At 37.5% G+C, this 20,477-nt stretch overlaps 1 pseudogene; it reads right to left on the bottom strand.

Moving 5' to 3' along the window:
* Positions 1 to 9,148: 9,148 nt before the first annotated feature.
* Positions 9,149 to 19,978, bottom strand: LOC107971670 (myosin light polypeptide 6-like; annotated as a pseudogene).
* Positions 19,979 to 20,477: the final 499 nt, after the last annotated feature.

Below are 20,477 nucleotides of genomic sequence, written 5' to 3'. Positions count from 1 at the left end.
ATTGGACAGATCTTCCCAGTAAATCAACAAAGAAACATCAGACTTAATCTTCACTATAGACCAAATGAACTTACTAGATATTTATAGAACATTTCATTTAACAGCTACAGAATACATATTCTTTTCCTCAGGACATGGATCATTCTCATGGATAGACCATATATTAGGTCACAGAACAAGTCCTAAAACATTCAAAAAAATGAAATATTAATAAGTATCTTCTCTGACCACAATGGAATAAAGCTGGAAATCAGCAGCAAGAGGAATTTGGAAGCTATACAAATACACAAAAATTAAACAATATGCTCCTGAATGACCAATGGGTCAATAAAGAAATTAGAAAGGAAATGTAAAATTTCTTGAAACAAACAATAATGGAAACACAACATACAAAAGCTTGTGGTACAACAGAAGCAGTACTAAGAGGGATGTTTATAGCTATAAGTTCCTATATCAAAAAAGAACAACTTGAAATAAACAACCTAATAATGTCTCTTAAAGAGCTAGAAAAGCAAGAGCTTTTCTACCACATCCAAAATTAGTAGAGGGAAAAAAATAATAAAGATCAGAGCAGAAATAAATGAAACTGAAATGAAGAAAACAATACAAATGAGGAATGAAACAAAAAGTTTTTTGAAAAGTTAAACAGAATTGACAAACTTTTAGCCAGACTAACTAAGAAGAAAGATTCAAATAAATAAAATCAGAGATGTAAAGGGAGACATTACAATTGATAGCACAGAAATTTAAAAGATCATTAGTGGCTATTATGAGAAATTATGTACCAGTAAGTTAGAAAACCTAGAAGAAATTGACAATTTTCTAGACACATCCAGCCTACCATGATGGCAGCATGAAAAAAATAAAAAATCTGAACAGATCAATAACAAGTAACAAGATCAAAGCCTTAGTAAAAAGGCTTCCAGTAAAGAAAAGCCCAGGACCTGATGGCTTCACTGCTGAATTCTACCAAACATTTAAAGAAGAACTAATACCAATCCTACTCAAACTATTCCAAAAAATAAAGAAAGAGGGAATGAAGCCAGTATTATCCTGATATCAAAATCAGACAAAGATACATCAAAAACAGAAAACTACAAGCCAATATCACTGATGAATACAGATGCAAAAATATTTAACAAAATGCTAACAACGTAAATTCAACAACACATTAAAAAGATCATTCATCATGACCAAGTGGGATGTATTGCTGGAATGCAAGGATGGTTCAACATATGTAAATCAATCAACGTGATATATCATATCAACAGAAGGACAAAAACCATATAATCATTTCAATTAATGCTGAAAATTCAATTAATAAAATTCAACATCCCTTCATGATAAAAACCTTCAAAAAACTGGATATAGAAGGAACATGCTTCAACATAATAAAAGCCATATGTGACAGGCCCACAGCTGGTATCATATTAAATGAGGAAAAACTGAAACCGAAAGCCTTTCCTCTAAGATCTAGAACATGACAAGGATGCCCACTTTCACAACAATTATTCAATATACTACTAGAATTCCTAGCTAGAGCAATCAGACAAGAGAAAAAATAAAGGATATTCAAATTGGAATGGAAAATGTCAAATTATCCCTGTTTGCAGATGATATAATATACATTTGGAAAAACCTAAAGACTTCACAAAAAAAACTATTAAAACTGATTAACAAATTCAGTAGTTTCAGGATACAAAATAAACATACAAAAATCAATAGCATTTCAATATGCCAACAGTGAACACACTGAAAAAGAAATCAAAAAAGTAATCCCAATTATGATAGCCACAAATAAAATAAAATATCTAGGAATTAACCATCAAAGGGAAAGATCTCCATAATGAAAACTATAAAACACTGATGAAAGAAATTTAATAGAACACCAAAAAATGGAAAGATATTCCATGTTCATGGATTGGAAGAATATTGCTAAAATGTTCATACTACTGAAAGAAATTTACAGATTCAGTGTAATCCTACCAAAATACCAATGACATTCTTCATAGAAATAGAGAAAACAATCCTAAAATTTATATAGAACCACAAAAGACCCAGAATAGACAAAGTTATCCTAAGCAAAAAGAAAAAACATGGAGGAATCATATTACCTGACTTCAAATTATGCTACAGAGCTATAGTAACCAAAACAGCATGGTACTGGCATCAAAACAGATACATAGACCAATGGAACTGAATATAGAACCCAGAAACAAATGCACACACCTACAGTGAACTCATTTGCAACACAGGCGTCAAGAATATACACTGGAGAAAAGACAGTCTCTTCAAAATATGGTGCAAGAAAACTGGATATCTATATGCAGAAAAACAAAACTAGACCCCTATTTCTCACCATATATAAAAATCAAATAAAAATGGAATAAACACTTAAATCTAAGACCTCAAATTATGAAACTACTACAAGAAAACATTGGGGAAACTCTCCAGAATATTGGCCTGGGCAAAAATTTCTTGAGTAATACCCCATAAGCACAGGCAACAAAAGCAAAAATAGACAAATGGGATCACATCAAGTCAAAAAGCTTCTGCACAGAAAAAAAAAATTAACAAAGTGAAGAGACAACACACAGAATGGGAGAAAATATTTGCAAATTATCCATCTGACAAGGAATTAATAACCAGAACATATAAGGAGCTTGAACAAATCTAGAGAAAAAAAAATCTCATCATCCCATTAAGAAATGGGCAAAAAATTTGAATAGACATTTCTCAAAAGAAGATACAAATGCAAATGCATATGAAAAGGTGCTCAACATCACTGGTCATCAGAGAAATGCAAATCAAAACTACAATGAGATATTATCTCGTTTCGGTTAAAATGGCTGATACCCAAAAGACAGGCAATAGCAAATGCTGGCAAGAATATGGAGAAAAGAGAACCCTCATAGACTGTTGGTGGGCATGTAAATTAGTGCAACCACTATGGAGAACAGTCTGAAGCTTCCTCCGAAAACTACCAATAGAGCCACCATTCCTAGGTATATACTCAAAAGAAAGGAAATCTGTATATTAAAGAGATGCCTGCACTCCAATGTTGGTTGCAGCTCTATTCACAATACCCAAGATTTGGAAGCAATCTGAGAGCCCATCAATAGATGAATAGATTTAAAAAATGTGAGGCAGAGGTTGCAGTGACCTGAGATCACACCACTGCACTCCAGCCTGGGTGACAGAGTGAGACTCCGTCTCAAAAAATAAAAAATTAAAAAATAACTAAAAGAGTATAATTGTATTGTGTGAAACACAAAGGACAAATACTTGAGGTGATGAATATCCTCTTTATCCTGATGTGGTTATTACACATTTCATGCCCGTATTAAAATATTTCATGTAACCTATAAATATATACGCCTACTATCTACCCACAAAAATTAAAAAAACATGGCGTGAACCCGGGAGGCAGAGCTTGCAGTGAGCCGAGATGGTGCCACTGCACGCCGTCTCAAAAAAAAAAAAAAAAATTAAAAAACAAAATAATATAAAAAATAAAAAACAAAATTGTATGTCTATTAGTAATCTACTACTATGCAACAAGTTACCCCAAAACTCAGAGGCTTAAAGCAACAAACACTTATCATCTCACAGTTTCTGTTGGTCAGAAATCCATGCATGGCTTATTCGGTCTTTTGGCGATTGATTCCCTCAAACAGCTGCAGTCAAGGTGTTGACCAGTGCCTTAAGGTTTTACTAGTGTGTATCTATTTCCAAGCCCCTTCACATGGTTGCTGGCATGATTCAGTTTCTCCTGTACTGTTGAATGGAGGGCCTCAGTTCCTCACTGGCTGTTGACTGGAGGTCACTCTCAGTTCCTTGCCATGTGGGCCTCCACAAAGGGCAGCTCACAACATGGCAGTTTGCTTTATCAAAACAAGCAAGAGAGAAGGCAAGAGAAAAGGTGCAAGTTACGGTCTTTTGTAACTTAACTCAGAGTAGCAGCCCATCACTTTTGCTATAGTCAATCCAATAGAAACAAGTCACTAGGTCTAGCCAATACTAAAGGGGAAAAGATTCCACAATAGATGTGACTATGACTACCAGATATTGTAGATTATTGGGATCCATATTTGAAGCTGTTAACCACAATCTTAGAGATATACTGAAAAAGTAGTAAGATTTTGAACATCCAGTGGTTGGCATTTGTCAAGCTAGTATGCAGAAATCTCTGAAAGAAATGTGATTGGTGTGCTTAATGGATTCTCTAGCAAAGGATAAATATATATCTATTTCAATCTTGGGTCTACAGTTCTCCATAGGACATCGGTTTCCTTTTATCCTACTTAATCCTCCCTGTCTTCCTACCACTCTTTTAGCCCTCCCAATCTGCTTCTAGACTTCCTTTTCCTCAGAGAACCCCTCAGGAGGAGATTAATAAGCACGAAAACTGCCGTGTGCAAGTAGAATTTAAACTTAGTGCATTCAGAATTCTATTAGACATGTACTAACTGATACTTTTCAATTGATTCATCTTAATAAGCCAATCCATTGTCTTTTAAAATGGATAAATAGTGCAGGCTGGCTAGAAGCTGAAGGCAATCTAAAAAAAACCCTAGTTCTCAATAACAGGAAAGGGCTGAATATAGCAAAGCAAGTTAGTAAATAACTTTTAAAGACTAAAACTTACCCCGTGCCAAAGATTGAACAAAAATTCAGTCCTATAAACAAGAAAAATAAGGAGTCTATTGATGACTACAGAAATCGACTTATACAGGTCTTCCAACACTATTCTGGAGTTAATGTAAAAAATGAGATCAAGGGAACTTTGTCCTGTCTTCATCAATGGACTAAAATCTGATATAGTAGATCTAATAGAAAAAGTAAATTAGAACAAAAGACTTTGGCATAAAAGAACCATGGAGTATTGCTGAATACTTTAAATGAGACCTAGAAAACAGACCAAAAAAAGAGGATTTACTAACGTCATTTGAAATTAGCAATCAATCTGCGTCTTCCAGGCATACGGAATGAAAGATCATGATACCTGCAGATATTGCCAAGAAAAGGTCCATGGCAAAAGCCAGTGATCCACCTTATTCAAAAATAAAAAGAAAGTTTTCTTTAAAGATGACCAAATATGGTGCCCAAGGGAACTATTGGTATCACAAAGTTTCTTGTCTTCCATAATCCTCTCAAGGACTATTCAGCCTAATTGTTAAAGGAAAATCATGGAATTCCTTACAGACTCTGATGTAACTATATCTACTGTATAAATAAACAAAGACCACCCAAATGAGAAAAAAATACAGTCAATTTATTCAGAGCTTGCTGCAGCAAGGCAATCAGCCACCATCACTAGCATTCGGCAGAGATTCAAAGGCAGGCAGGAAAGGGTAAAGCTTTGCAATAAAAAACAGGAAAGGCTTCAAGTATGCTCTGATTAGAGGTTGTTGGCATGGAGAAGCTGGGCCAGCTAGAAAGGAGGCATCTTATGTGTTTGGTTTGGGAAGTATATCTGGATTTCTCTGGGTGATCCCAAATTGGAAACAGGGACAAAAAATAGGGAAGCTGGAAGTTATTGACCATATTCCAACCATTCTAAAATGTTTTCAGCGTTTTAGAATGGTTTGGCTTCCCAGGCAGGTCGCTGCAGAGGTTGTGTTTAGAAAAGTAATTGTTCTTGCAATACAAAGAGATTTTAGATTTTGTGTTTCCTACATGGGTATTCACAGTAATCTGTCTAGTGACAGGGAAACACATTTAATGGGAACTGCCCCCCAAGAATTTTGTAAGTTCTTGGCACTTACAAAAAAAAAAAGCTTCCTTGCCCTTATTATACTCAATATTCTAGGAAAGTAGAAAGGATAAAAGGATGACAAAATTGAAATTAGCCAAACTACTTATAAGAGACTAAATTGGTATATTTAGTCATATCACCAACAGGTTCAAGCTATTTTTCCACAACATAACTTTTCTCATCCATTGCTGAGATACTAAAGATTTCAAAGAAAGACTGTTTTTGAAGCTCATCGGAAAGAACATTACTGAATACCACTGAAAGCACACATTGGTCAAACTTCAAGTAACAACTTGGTCTTGTTTCAGAATTTCAAATATCCTGTTCTACTCGGAAATCTGAACATTTGGGTGATCTCAAGCTAAGCATATCCAGGCATCTTCCAGAAGTACATGACATCTTTCACAGATCTTCAGACAAACAGATGACTTCTTGCTGTAGACAGGTTCTTCCTAAGACTCACAGAACAAGGTCCAGATGACTGAAACCATAAATAAACTCATATCCCGTGTCCCATTTTTTAACCTGCACGCTCCTGTTTTTATTTTCCTAGCTATTTTCTTTATTTTCTCCCAGTTCAAGCTTCTAAACTGCTAACACACATTTGTTACTTTTAATTGATAACATTCCTTAATACTACTCTGTGCATCCCTAATCACTTCTTGGAATGAATCAACATCTAGCTACAATTCACTCATGATATGGCTAAATCACACAAACTAATTGTGTTTATAAACACTTTCCTTTGAGTAACACTTAGTGACTATTACTATCAGTCTCTGCTAATAAATCAGTTGGTTTCCTCAAAATATAAATCAACTACTACCCAAATTTTTAGATGGCAAACACCATAACAGGTCAGACAACCAAAACTCAAAAACTCATTATCAGATCACACTTAGGATGAAAACCAGAACACCTCGCACAGGAGGTAGCCTTCACAAACTTTTCCAATATTAGAGTTTAGAAAAAGACAAAGAAATAAATAGTCCACAAGTAGAAGCTGACTCATTTTTACAGATCCCACAATAAGGGCTAACTACTAACTTCAACTTAATTCTTGTACTATACATCTACTGTTTATCTACTTTTGATCTACTGCTGATTTCACTTTCTGATACCAAACCAATTTTTCTGAGTGGCACCACACCCCTGTGGCACAATTACACAATCCCATAGGGATATTTTGTCTGAAAGCAGGTCATTAAATTGCCCCCAATGACATGCATTAGAATTGCAGTACAAAAGCTCATTGAGTACTAGCTGCAAATTGGATGGTCATGTATTATCTCAGTAAACTCATGCCTGCCTTCCAGACAGCTCCTGACATCAACCTGGTTCTATTTGGCACATGAATTTTCCCTCATTAAAAAAATAGGCCGGGCACGGTGGCTCATGCCTATAATCCCAGCACTTTGGAAGGCCGAGGTGGGTGGATCACTTGAGGTCAAGAGTTCAAGACCAGCCTGGCCAACATGGTGAAACCCCATCTCTACTAAAAATACAAAAAGAAAAATTAGCTGGGCATGGTAGTAGGTGCCTGTAATCCCAGCTACTCGGGAGGCTGAGGCAGGAGAATAGCTTGAACCCGGGAGGCGAAGGTTGCAGTGAGCCAAGATCGTGCCACTGCACTCCAGCCTGGGCTACACAGTGAGACTCCATCTCAAAAAAAAAAAAAAAGAGATGAGATGTTTAAATATAATTAAACTCAAGAAGGATAAAGACTGAGACTCAATTGGAGACTCAAAACTTCAACAACTGAGGGGAGATTCTATGCTTCCTTCTTCTGTCCTCAAGCATCTTAATTGTTTTATAGGCCTGAAAAATATGGTAAGTACTACACAATGGCTCAGAGATTGACGGAAGAGCTAGACAATGTCTCTGAGGCCATAGAGCTCCTCATCTGAGACATTTTGAGACTGGACAGGTTATGGTTCAAAACAAGATAGGCTTGTATATATTATTAGCCTCTCAAAGCACACATGTGCCATTTTAAGGAAAGACTTTGAACTTACATCTCTACAGACCATTTTGGAATCTTTAATATCACTATAAGGAATAGTAAACAAACAAATCAACAGTTTAGGTGATTTGGCTAACATACTCATATCTCATCCTGTGGGCTTTCTAGATTGGGAATGGGACCTGTTCTCTTGGTTTAATTTAGACTTGTTTTGTTCCAGGCTTAAAAGTGAATTACAAACTGTGCTGTATTCAAATGTGTGATCTCTACCTTAAATGCTGCCATGCATCCACTGTCTCATCAAATGATTCAACAAACAATTATGCAGCAGAAGCAACAAGAAAGAATAGCATTTGTTGAAACTGAAATGACTATCAATATGACAAAAGACATACAAACAAAAATGTATATCTGGATAGATCACCAAAATTATCAATCACAGAGCCTCAACCAGAGAATGATCGAAAGACAGTCTGAGAAATGCAAGTCAAACTAACAATCCTAACTATCAGAAGATTACCAATCCTGCAAAACAAGCAAGAACAAACCACAACATGGTCTGGAAAGAGAAGACCGCAAGTTTCAGAATTCAGATGAAAAGAGAAAGAAAAACACGTAATGCCCCGCTCTGTGCTCCCAAGCCAATTAAAAATGACTGCCTCCTCCCCATTTAGCCCAATTCATTCCCCATTTCCAAAAGACTACCCAGAGAAATCACCCAATTTATAATCCTAACACCAGATCTAGTCCTTTAAAAAAAAAAAAAAAAAAACCCTCTGTAACTTCCCTTTTGTGTACATTGTTGATGTTCTGCTCTTAATGAAGTTTTCCCTAGCTGGAGAGATTAATAATAGATGACTTTTTTTTATATAAGCTTTCCTGATTATCTTTTTGAGGATTTTAATAGTTCCTGTTTAAGGCTAAGCCTCATGAGCTCGCATCCCCTCTCTTCTATTCAAGAAAACCACTCCAGTATTCCTCCCTAATTTTCCTCCAATTCCTCTCCTCCCCAATCTATTGCTCCAGCTCCAATCTAGCTTTTCCAAAGCATTCTCTCTAAAACTGCTCTTTCCAAAGTCACCAATGCTTGTATATTTCAGAATTCAAAGGTTAATTGTTAGGTCACATTTTGCTTGACAGATCAGCATCATTTTACAAAGTTGGTAAATCCCTCTTCCTGGAAACAGTTTCTTTACATGGCTTCCAGGACATCATGGTCTTTTTACTTCCATCTACCTCACTGGCGCTCCAACCTCTTAACATCAGTAGTTCCCAAGTTTTAGTCTTGGACATCTCTTTTCTGTCTATACCCACTTCCTTAGTAATTTTTATCAGTCTTATAGTTTCATTTATTTGGGGAGGCGCAGAGAGAGCAAGTTTATTTGGTAAAAGCTGACCAAACATTATCCAAGAAAGACAAGATGGGAAAGGTGCTGTGACAAAAGAGCCTAGAAAGCCTTCAGGCTAGATACGAAGTCTCACACAGGGAAAGGCACGGGCTCTGGGGAGACTGGGAAGGTCCTTAGCCATTTGGCACCCCATGGACAAGCTCTTCACAGTTGATGCAACCATTGCTGTCCTTATGCCCTGCACTAGCATCTTTACTTCTTCTTCTATCATCTTCTCACCCAGTGTGACAAGGACTTGCTAGATTTCAGTGCCCATGATGGTGCCATTCCCCTTCTTGTCAAATACCCAAAGTCCTTCAACATAATCCTCATAGGCCCTGGTCCCTGTTCTTGGCCACAGCCTGCAACATGGGCAGGAAGTGCCCAAAGTCCAGCACCGTCACATTCATCTCATCACTTTTGGGGATCTCCAGGACTTGCATCACCTCAGCATCGGTGGGGTTCTCACCCAGGACCCTCATCACATCCCCACACTGACTATACAGGATCTTACCATCACCTGTTCAGTCAAACAGCTAGAAAACCTCCTTGAATTCTGTGGTCTGGTCCTCAGTGAAGTCACACACCTTGACTGCTCAGCTCTGCAGCACCTTTTCCTACAGTAATGGCCCAGTCTTACAGTTTTAAATATCATATTTAGTCTAAATACTCCCAAATATTTACCTCCAGTTTAGATTTTTCCCTTCACTTCCAGTCTCACATATTTAACTGATCTAATCTAATCTATACATGGTTAGTTAACTATTAGTTAAACCTAATATATTACAAATCAATAATAAAATATAAAAATATATTAATAAAAATTAATATTTTAACTATTTTTAAATTAGTTAAATCTAATATATTAGATTTTATATATATATATATATCTCAAACTTAGCATGTTCAAAAATGAACTCCAAATATTACCCCCAGATCAACTTGCTTCACCCACAGTCTCCCGCAAACATCCTGGTGACAAGCTGTGACCCAGCAATTTTTTGTGAAAAAAAAAAATCCTTGTCCTTATGGAGCATACATTCTAGTTTAGAACACACGTTGCTAACAAATAAATAAAATAAAATATGCATGAATGATATCAGATAAGTGCTATGGGAAAAAATAAAGTAAAATTGTGAGTGCTGGAGTAACATTTTTAAATAGCGTACTTAGTGAAATACATTGAATGTGGATCCCTAAAACTTGAGCAGGCTCTAAGAATTCTCCTGAGGAATCTCAGGAATGCTGAAAATAGAGTGGGAAGGTGGCTGGGAGGTAGTACGTCTCTCCTAGAAATATGATTGATATGGAATAGTGAGAATACCATGATCAAGGGTGAGAAAGTGAGGATAGGGAATGTGTTTATGAAAAGGTATAATAATGTGTGACAAAAATGTGACTCCTGAGTCTGAGAAGGTGATGTTGGGAACAAAAGGGCAAAAGAAGATGGGAAGGCAATGGATCTCCAGAGACACCCAGGACATGAATCTTGGAAGAAAATGATTTGGATTGGCAAATGCTCTTGTTGGGGATACTAAGAAGACCCAAAGCCTGTTGACTCACACAGCTAGGGACCTTGAAGTGAATGCTCCTGTCATGAGATGTTCTCCCATCCCTTTTTCTAGTTCCTTAGAAATATCCAGAAAATACTGAATTACAAAGACTTACTAAAAGAAATGAAATCCAAACTGTTGATACTTATTTGCATAAAAGTAATCCTTTATGCTGCATTCAATACAAGTTCATCTGAACATGATACTATGCTAATAAAATTTACTTCATCTCAGAAAAATGTAAATGCGATTAATGCTCTACTCTTCTTAACCTTTGCTGCACACTGGAATTATCTGGGGAGCTCTACAAGGCATAATTCTTGAGTCTCATATAAGAGATTCTGATTTAATTGCTTGGGCAAGACCTGGACATTAGGATATATTTTAATCTGTCAAGGTGATCCTCATGTGCAGTCAAAATTGAGAATCTGAAAGTAATTTTCACCATGAGGCTTGTAATATCTAACTTTTTCCCAGAATTTTATAGAATACTAATAAGAGGCTGTGAAAAAAAAACAACCCTTTAAAAACTCGTCCTTACTAATTGTTTTATACTGATATATAAAAATACATTAACTTTTGTGTCTTAACCTTACATCTAGCTACCTTTATAAATTAGCTTATTTTCCAATAATTTTTAGGTTGCTGGGATTTTCTATGTAAACAATCATATTCTCTTAAAATAATGACAGTTTTGGTGATGGTTAATATTAAGCATCAACTTGACTGGATTAAAGGATGTAAAATATTGTTTCTGGGTGTGTCTGCGAGGATGCTGCCAGAGGAGATTAACATTTGAGTCAGTGGACTGGGAGAGGAAGACCCACCCTCAATGTGGGTGGGCAGCATCCAATCGCTTGCGTGTCAGTAGAAAAAGCAGGCAGAAGAAGGTGGAATAAACTGGTTTGCTGAGTCTTCTGGCTTTCACCTTTCTCCCATGCTGGACGCTTCCTGCCCTTGAACATCAGACTCCAGGTTCTCTGGCCTTTGGACTCTTGGATTTACACCAGTGGTTTGCCAGGGGCTCTCCAGCCTTCAGCCACAGACTGAAGGCTGCACTGTCAGCTACCCTACTTTTGAGGCTTTGGGACTGGGACGGAGTCACTACTGGCTTCCTTGCTCTTCAGCTTGCAGATGGCCTATCATGGGGCTTCACCTTGTGATCCTCTGAGTCAATTCTTCTTAATTAACTCCCTTTCATATATACATATATCCTATTAGTTCTGTCCCTCTGGAGAACCGTGACTAATAGTTTTATTTCTTCTTTTCCTTCAATTTATTTTTCTAATCTTATTTCTGTCTATCACTACTAGTATAATGCTGAATAGCAAAGGTGATAGTTGGCATTTCTGTCTTGTTCCTCAGTGTAAAGGAACAGCTTCTACCATTCCTCACTTAGAATAATGTTTGTGATTTTTTTGTTATGCTTATCAACTTAAGGAAGCTCCTTTCCATTCTTGGTTTACTTAAAAAAAAGTTAACACAAAGGACTAGTGAATCTCATCAAATTTTTTTTTGTATTTTTCAGACAAGTATGGTTTTTAATGATAGCTTTATTTGGATAAAACTCAGATACCATAAAACCCACCCTTTAAAAATATACAGTTCAGTGGGTTTTATGTATTAATAGAGTTACGCAATAATCACCACTATTTAATTTTAGAAAATTTTCATGACCCAAAAAGAAATGCTATACCCATAAGCATTAATTATCCATTCCTCTTATCCACCAGCCCCTAGCAACCACTAATCTACTTTCTATCTCTATGGATTTGCCTGTTCTGGGCCTTTTATATAAGTGGAATGATATAATACATAGTCTTTTGTGACAGCATCTTTCACTTAGCATAATGTCTTCAAGGTTCATCTATGTACTTCATTCCTTTTTATGACTGGATAATATTCCATTGTATGGATATACCACCTTTTTTTTAGTCCATTCATCAGATGATGAACAGCTAGGTTGTTTCCACTTCTTGGCTGCTATGAATAACGTTGCCATGAATATTTGTGCACAAATTTTTGTATGGCTATGTATTTTCATTTCTCTTGGCTATATACCTATAAATGGAATTCCTGGCTTACAGGGAAACTCTGTATTTAACATTTTGAGGGACTGCCAAACTGTTTTCCACAGGGGCTCACTAGTTTATATTCCCACCAGTAATGAATGAGAATTCCAATCTCTCTAAATCTTCATCAGTATGCATTATTGTCTTTTTTCCTTTGGCCATCCTGGTGGTTGTGAAGTAGTACGTCATTGTGGTTTTGATTTGCATTTCCCTGATGATTAAGGTTGTTGACCATCTTTTCATGTGCTTATTGGCCATCTGGATATTTTCTTTGGAAAAATACCTATTAAAACCCTTTTGCCCTTTCTTACTTGTATTGTCTCTTTACTAGAGAGTTGTAAGAAGTCTTTATATATCTTGGATTCCAGTCCCTTATCAGATATATTATTTGCAAGTGTTTTCTACCATTCTATAATTCGTTCTTCACTTTCTTGATGGTGTCCTTTGAGGCACAAATGTTTTTAAAATTAATTAAGTCCAATTTATCTATTTTGTTGTTTTTGCTTGTGCTTTTGGTGTCATATCTAAGAAATGATTACCGATGGTTACAAAGATTTACTCCTATAAGTTTTCTTGTTAAGAGTTGCCTAGGTTTGGCCGAGCGCAGTGACTCACGCCTGTAATCCCAGCACTTTGGGAGGCCGAGGCAGGTGGATCACGAGGTCAGGAGATTGAGACCATCCTGGCTAACACGGTGAAACCCTGTCTCTACTAAAAATACAAAAAATTAGCTGGGCGTGGTGGCGGGCACCTGTAATCCCAGCTACTCGGGAGGCTGAGGCAGGAGAATGGCGTGAACCGGGGAGGCGGAGCTTGCAGAGAGCCAAGATCGCGCCACTGCACTCCAGCCTGGGCAACAGGGCAAGACTCCATCTCAAAAAAAAAAAAAAAAAAAAAAAAAAAAAGAGTTGCTTACTTTTAGGTATTACACTTACGTCTATGATCCAAGTTCAGTCAATTTTTATATATGGTACGAAGTAAGAATCCAACATCAAGCCAGGCACAGTGGCTCACACCTGTAATCTTAGCATTTTGAAAGGATATCATGGGAGGGTCATTTGAGCTCAGGAGTTCAAAACCAACCTGAGTAACACAATGAGACCCCATCTCTACAAAAAAAAAAAAAACAAAAAGGAAACAATTAGCCAGCCATGGTGACATGAACCTGTGGTCCCAGCTACTTGGGAGGGAGGATTGCTTCAGCCTAGGAGGTCAAGGCTGCAGTGAGCCATGACTGTGCCACCGTTCTCCAGCCTGGGCAACAGAGCAAGACCCTGACTCACAAAATAATAATAATAATAATAATAATAATAATCCAACTTCATTCTTTTGCATGTAAATATCCAGTTGATCCAGCACCATTTGGTGAAAAAACTTATTTTACCATTGAATTGTCTTGGCACCCTTGACTAAAATCATTTGACCATAAATGTGAAGGTTTAATTCTGGACTTTCAATTCTGTTTCAGTGATTCGTATGTTATCTTTATGCCAGTACCACAGTGTCTTGATTATTGCAGTTTTCTAGTAAGTTTTTGAAACTGAGAAGTGTGAGTTCTCAAAATTTTTTTCTTCTTATTCGAAATTGTTTTGGTTACTATAGCTCTCTTACAATACTATATACATTTTAGAACCAGCTTGTCAATTTCTGCAACAACAAAAAAAGCCAGCTGGGATTTACATAGGGATTGCATTGATCAATTTGGGGAGTATCGATATCTAAATATTACATCATTCCAATTCATGAACACCAGATATAGTTCCATTTATTTATGTCTTTTCTGATTTCTTTCAGCAATGCTATTTGGTTTTTTAGTGTTAAGTCTTGCACTTTTGTTAAATTTATTTCTAAATATTTTATTCTTTTTAATGCTACTGTAAAGGGAAGTGTTTTCTTAATTTTATTTTTGAATTGTTCATTGCTAGTATACACGCATACAATTGATTTTTGTATACAGATCTTGTATTCTGCAAGTAATTTTTTTTTCTAAACCTTAGCATCCACCAGAGGAAATGTGTGAGTCTTTTGTTAGTTACTGAAGCCATTTATTACTTTTAATGGCTTTTTAGTGTAGGTTCCTTAGGATTTTCTATAAACAAGATCACATAATCTACAAGTTAAGAGAATTTTATTTCTTCCTTCCTAATCTACATAACTTTTATTTCTTTTTCTTGCCTAATCATCCTGGCCAGAATTTCCAGTACGATCTTGAATAGAAGTGGCAGAGCAGATATCCTTGCCTTGTTCCTGACCTTAGGGGAAAAGCATTAGTCTTTCACCATTAAGAATATGCATTTTGTAGATACCTCCTATCAGGTTACAAAAGTTCCCCTCTGTATTAGTCCATTCTCATGCAGCTATAAAGAACTGCCCAAGACTGGGTAATTTATAAAGAAAAGAGGTTTAATTAACTCACAGTTCCACAAGTCTGGGGTGGGCGGCCTCAGAAAACCTACAATCATGGCAGAAGGGGAAGCAAACATGTCCTTCTTTACATGGTAGCAAGAAGGAGAAGAATGAGAGCTGAGTAAAAGGGGAAGCCCCTTACAAAACCATCAAATCTCATGAGAACTTACTTAATATCACAAGAAGAGTGTATTAGTCCATTTTCATACTGCTATAAAGAAATACCTAAGACTGGGTAATTTATAAAGAAAAATAGGTTTAATGGACTTAACAGTTCCACATGGCTGGGGGGGCTCAAAATCATGGCAGAAGGTGAAGGAGGAGCAAAGTCACATCTTACATGATGGCAGTCAAGAGTCGTGTGTAGAGGAACTGCCCTTTATAAAACCTTTCACTATCACAAGAATAGTATGTGAAAAACCCACCCTCCATGATTCAATTACCTCCATGTAGGGATTATCGGAGCTACAATTCAATATAAGATTTGGGTGGGGACACAGCCAAACCAAATCAAATAGCATGGGGGAAACTGCCGCCATGATTCAATTACCTCCCACCTGGTCCCTCCCACCACATGTGGGGATTATGGGAACTATAGTTAAGAGGAGATTTGGGTAGGGACACAGCAAAACCATATCACCTTTTATACCTGGTTTGTTGAATGGTTTTATCATAAAAGGGTGTTGTACCTTGTCAGATTTTTTTTACATCTATTGAGATGATCATATGAATGTGTGCCCTTTATTTTATTAATATAGTATATTGCATTAATTTTCAGATGTTGAAACCACCTTGACCAAATGCATTAATGCAAATAAAAACTCAAAAAAGCCTACAGGCCTTAGCCTACTATCCCTGCATTAAAAATTTTGGTTGAGGTGACCTCAGAGCATAACTCAACCTCTGAACAACCTAAACTAAGACCTCACTAGTGTAAGCGGGTTAACGCACATTGACCCAATAATTTAATCAACGGAATAAGTTACCCTAGGGATAACCACACAATCCTATTCTAGAGTCCATATTGACAATAGGGTTTACGACCTCAATGTTGGATCAGGACATCCTAATGGTACAGCCACTATTAAGGGTTCATTTGTTCAACAATTAAAGTCCTACATGATCTGAGTTCAGACCAAAGTAATGTGGGTTGGTTTCTATCTATTTAACATTTCTCCTACTACAAAAGAACAAGAGAGATAGGGCCCACTTCATAAAGTGCCCTCACCCCGTAGATGATGCTATCTCAATCTAACAAATCACCACACACCTTAACCAAGATCAGGGTTTGTTAAGATAGCAGAGCCCGGCAATTGCATAAAACTTAAAACTTTATAACTGGAGGTTCAACTCCTCTTCTTCTTTTTTTTTTTTTTTTTTGGAAACAGAGTCTCATTCTGTCGCCCAGGCTGGAGTGCAGTGACCTGATCTCCACTCACTGCAAGCTCCGCCTCCTGGGTTCACACCATTCTCCTGCCTCAGCCTCCCAAGTAGCTGGGACTACAGGCACCCATCACCACGCCCGGCTAATTTTTTGTATTTTTAGTAGAAAAGGGGTTTCACCGTGTTAGCCAAGATGGTCTCGATCTCCTGACCTAGTGATCCACCCACCTCGTCCTCCCAAAGTCCTGGGATTACAGGTGTGAGCCACCAGGCCCAGCCACCTCTTGTTAACAATATGCCTATAATTAACCTTCTCCTACTTATCATTCCAACTCTAATCGCTATAGCATTCCTTACAATCATTGAACGAAAAATCTTAGGCTATATACACCTACGCAAAGGACCTAACATTGTAGGTGCCTGCGGACTGCTTCAACCATTTGCTGACGCAATAAAACGTTTCATCCAAGAGCCCTTACAGACCTCAACATCCACATCTACTATCACCCTTTATATTATTGCTCCAACCCTGGCCCTTTCTATCGCTCTCCTCTGTGAAGTCCCCTCCCTATACCAAATCCCCTAATTAATTTTAATACAGGCCTCCTATTTATACTAGCCACATCAAGTCCAGCCGTCTACTCTATTCTATGATCAGGATGAGCATCTAATTCAAATTATGCACTAATCGATGCATTACGAGCTGTGGCCCAGACAATTTCATATGAGGTCACCCTAGCCATTATCCTCCTATCAGTCCTACTGATAAGTGGCTCATTTAATTTATATGCACTCATCACAATGCAAGAATCCCTCTGACTGCTTCTACCCTCATGGCCCCTAGCCATGATATGATTTATCTCCACATTAGCAGAAACTATCCGAGCCCCTTTTGATCTAACAGAAGAGTCAGAGTTAGTCTCAGGCTTCAACATTGAATATGCCACAGGTTCATTTGCTCTCTTCTTTATAGCAGAATATATGAATATTATCATAATAAATGCCCTAACTACTACTATTTTCCTAGGAGCACTGCACACTAGATATTCACCAGAACTCTATTCCACAAATTTCATTACCAAGACCCCCCTTTTAACCACCCTGCTTTTATGAATTCAAACAGCATACCCCCAATTCTGCTATGACCAACTCATATCTTCTACGAAAAAATTTCCTATCACTTACACTAGCATTTTGCATGTCATATATCTCAATGCCCGTCCTAATTTCCAGCATTCCACACCAAACATAGGAAATATGTCTGACAAAATAATTACTTTGATAGAGTAAACAATAGAAGTTAAAATCCTGTTATTTCTAGAACTATAGGAATTGAACCTACCCCTGAGAATTCAACATTCTTCATGCTACCTACTACACCACGTCCTAAAGTAAGGTCAGCTATATATGCTATCGGGCCCACACTCCAAAAATGTTGGTTATATCTTTTCTGTACTAATTAATCCATTAGCTCAGCTTATTATCTCACTATTTTCACAGGAACTCTTATCACAATGCTAGCTTCACACCGATTTCTCATCCGAACAGGCCTAGAAATAAACATACTAGCTCCTACCCCAATCTTAATTTAAAAAATAAATCTCTGCTCTACAGAAGCAGCCACCAAATATTTCCTTACACAAGCAACCACATCTATAATTCTCATAATAGGTATCCTTTCCAATAACCTGGCCTCTAGACAGTGGACAATAAACACTATTCATCAATCTTCATCCTTAATAATAATAACGGCACTAGTAATAAAACTAGGAATAGCCTGCTTTCACTTCTGAGTCCCAGAAGTAACTCAAGGAACATCTCTGATGTCTGGCATACTTCTCCTCACATGACAAAAACTAGCCCCTATCTCAATCATGTATCAAATTTTCCCATCAATAAACACGAACATCCTTCTATCTGTCACATTCCTATCCATTATAGTAGGCAGCTGAGGAGGACTTAATCAAACACAACTGCATAAAATCATAGCCTACTCCTGAATTACTCACCTAAATTGAATAGTAGAAGTAATAATTTGTAACCCAAACATTACCATTCTAAACCTGATTATTTAACAACTACCACATTTCTAGCACCCAACCTGAGTATAAGCACAACCCTGTCACTATCTCACACCTGAAACAAATTAACATGGTTAACACCTGTAATTCCACTAATTTTACTATCCCTAGGAGGCTTACCCCTATTAACAGGATTTCTGCTTAAAGGAACCATCATTCAAGAATTTACAAAAAACAATAGTCTTATTACCCCTACCATTATAGCTATCATAACCCTACTCAACCTGTACTTTTACACAGGCCTAATTTATTCCATCTCAGTAGCAATATTCCCCACATCTAATAATATGAAAATAAAATGACAATTCGAAAATACAAAAAACATATTTCTCTCCCCCCTACTTACCATCTTTTCTACCCTCCTTTTACCTATCTCTCCACTGATACTGACTATAACGTAGAAATTTAGGTTACATAAGACCAAGGACCTTCAAAGCCCTTAGTAAGTAAATTGTATTTAACTTCTGTAACTGACCTAAGGACTGCCAGACTCTATTCTGCATCAGTTGAATGCAAATCAACCACTTTAACTAAGCTAAACCCTTGCTAGATTGGTGGAATTCAAACCCACGAAAATTTAGTTAACAGCTAAACACCCTAATCAACTGGCTTCAATCTACTTCTCCCGCCATTGCGAGCAGAAAGGCAGGAGAAGCCCCCCTCCCCTGGCAGGATTGAAGCTGCTCCTTCGAATTTGCAATTCAACGTGACAAATCACCTCGGGGCTGGTAAAAAGAGGCCTTGACCTCTGTCTTTAGAGTTACAGTCTAATGCTTACTCAGCCATTTTACCTTTTTTTCCACTTATGTTCATCAATCGTTGATTGTTTTCAACTAACCATAAAGATACCGGAACATTCTACCTGCTATTGGGCGCATGAGCGGGGATAGTGGGCACCGCCCTAAGCCTTCTCATTCGAGCAGAATTAGGCCAATCAGGAACTCTGCTAGGAGATGATCAGATGTAGAACGTTATTGTTACCGTCCACGCATTCATCATAATCTTTATGGTAATACCAACGATAACTGGGGTTTGGCAACTGACTAGTCCCTCTGATAATTGGTGCACCCGATATGGTATGCCCCTGGATAAAAAATATAAGCTTCTGACTTCTCCCCTCCTCCCCTTTCCTACTCCTACTTGCATCATCAATAGCAGAAGACGGCGCGGGACCAGCTGAACAATAATACCCCGCCTTTAGCAGGAAGCCTAATAAATGCGGGAGCGTCTGTGCATCTAACCATTTTGTCAATCCACCTAGCAGGTGTTTCTTCTATTTTAGGGGCCATTAATTTTATTACCACAATAATCGGTATAAAACCCCCAGCCATATCCCAGTATCAAAGCACCCCTTTTCGTGTGATCAGTCCTCATTACGGCAATCCTTCTACTCCTTTCTCTCCCAGTCCTAGCCGCCAGCATTACCATACTATTAACTGACTGTAACCTCAACACTACTGTTTTTCGATCCTGCTGGTGCGGTTGACCCTATCTTATATCAACGTTTATTCTGATTCTTTGGTCACAAAGAATCAACAACCTTGTATTACTTGAGAAAATCACACTTGTTTGCAGTATATGTTGCTGGATTCAGTTTGCTAGTATTCTGTTGAGGATTTTTGCATCTATATTCATAGGAGATATTGGTCTGTATTGCAATGTCTCTGGTTTTGTTATCAAGGTAAAACTGGCCTCATTGAATGAGTTGGAAAGCCTTCCTTCCTTTTCTATTTTTTGGAGGAGTTTACCAAAAATTGGTACTAATCCTGTAAATGTTTGGTGGAATTGACCAGTGAAGCCATCTGGTCCTGGACTTTTCTTTGAAGGAAATTTTTGTCTTTTAAATTAAAAATCCAGTATATTTTTGTAGGTC

The sequence above is a fragment of the Pan troglodytes genome, chromosome 6 (assembly GCF_028858775.2).
Source record: "Pan troglodytes isolate AG18354 chromosome 6, NHGRI_mPanTro3-v2.0_pri, whole genome shotgun sequence".
Taxonomy (NCBI): Eukaryota; Metazoa; Chordata; class Mammalia; order Primates; family Hominidae; genus Pan; species Pan troglodytes.
Note: the sequence above shows the minus strand (reverse complement) of the source record. Positions and strands in the feature narration are given on the sequence as shown.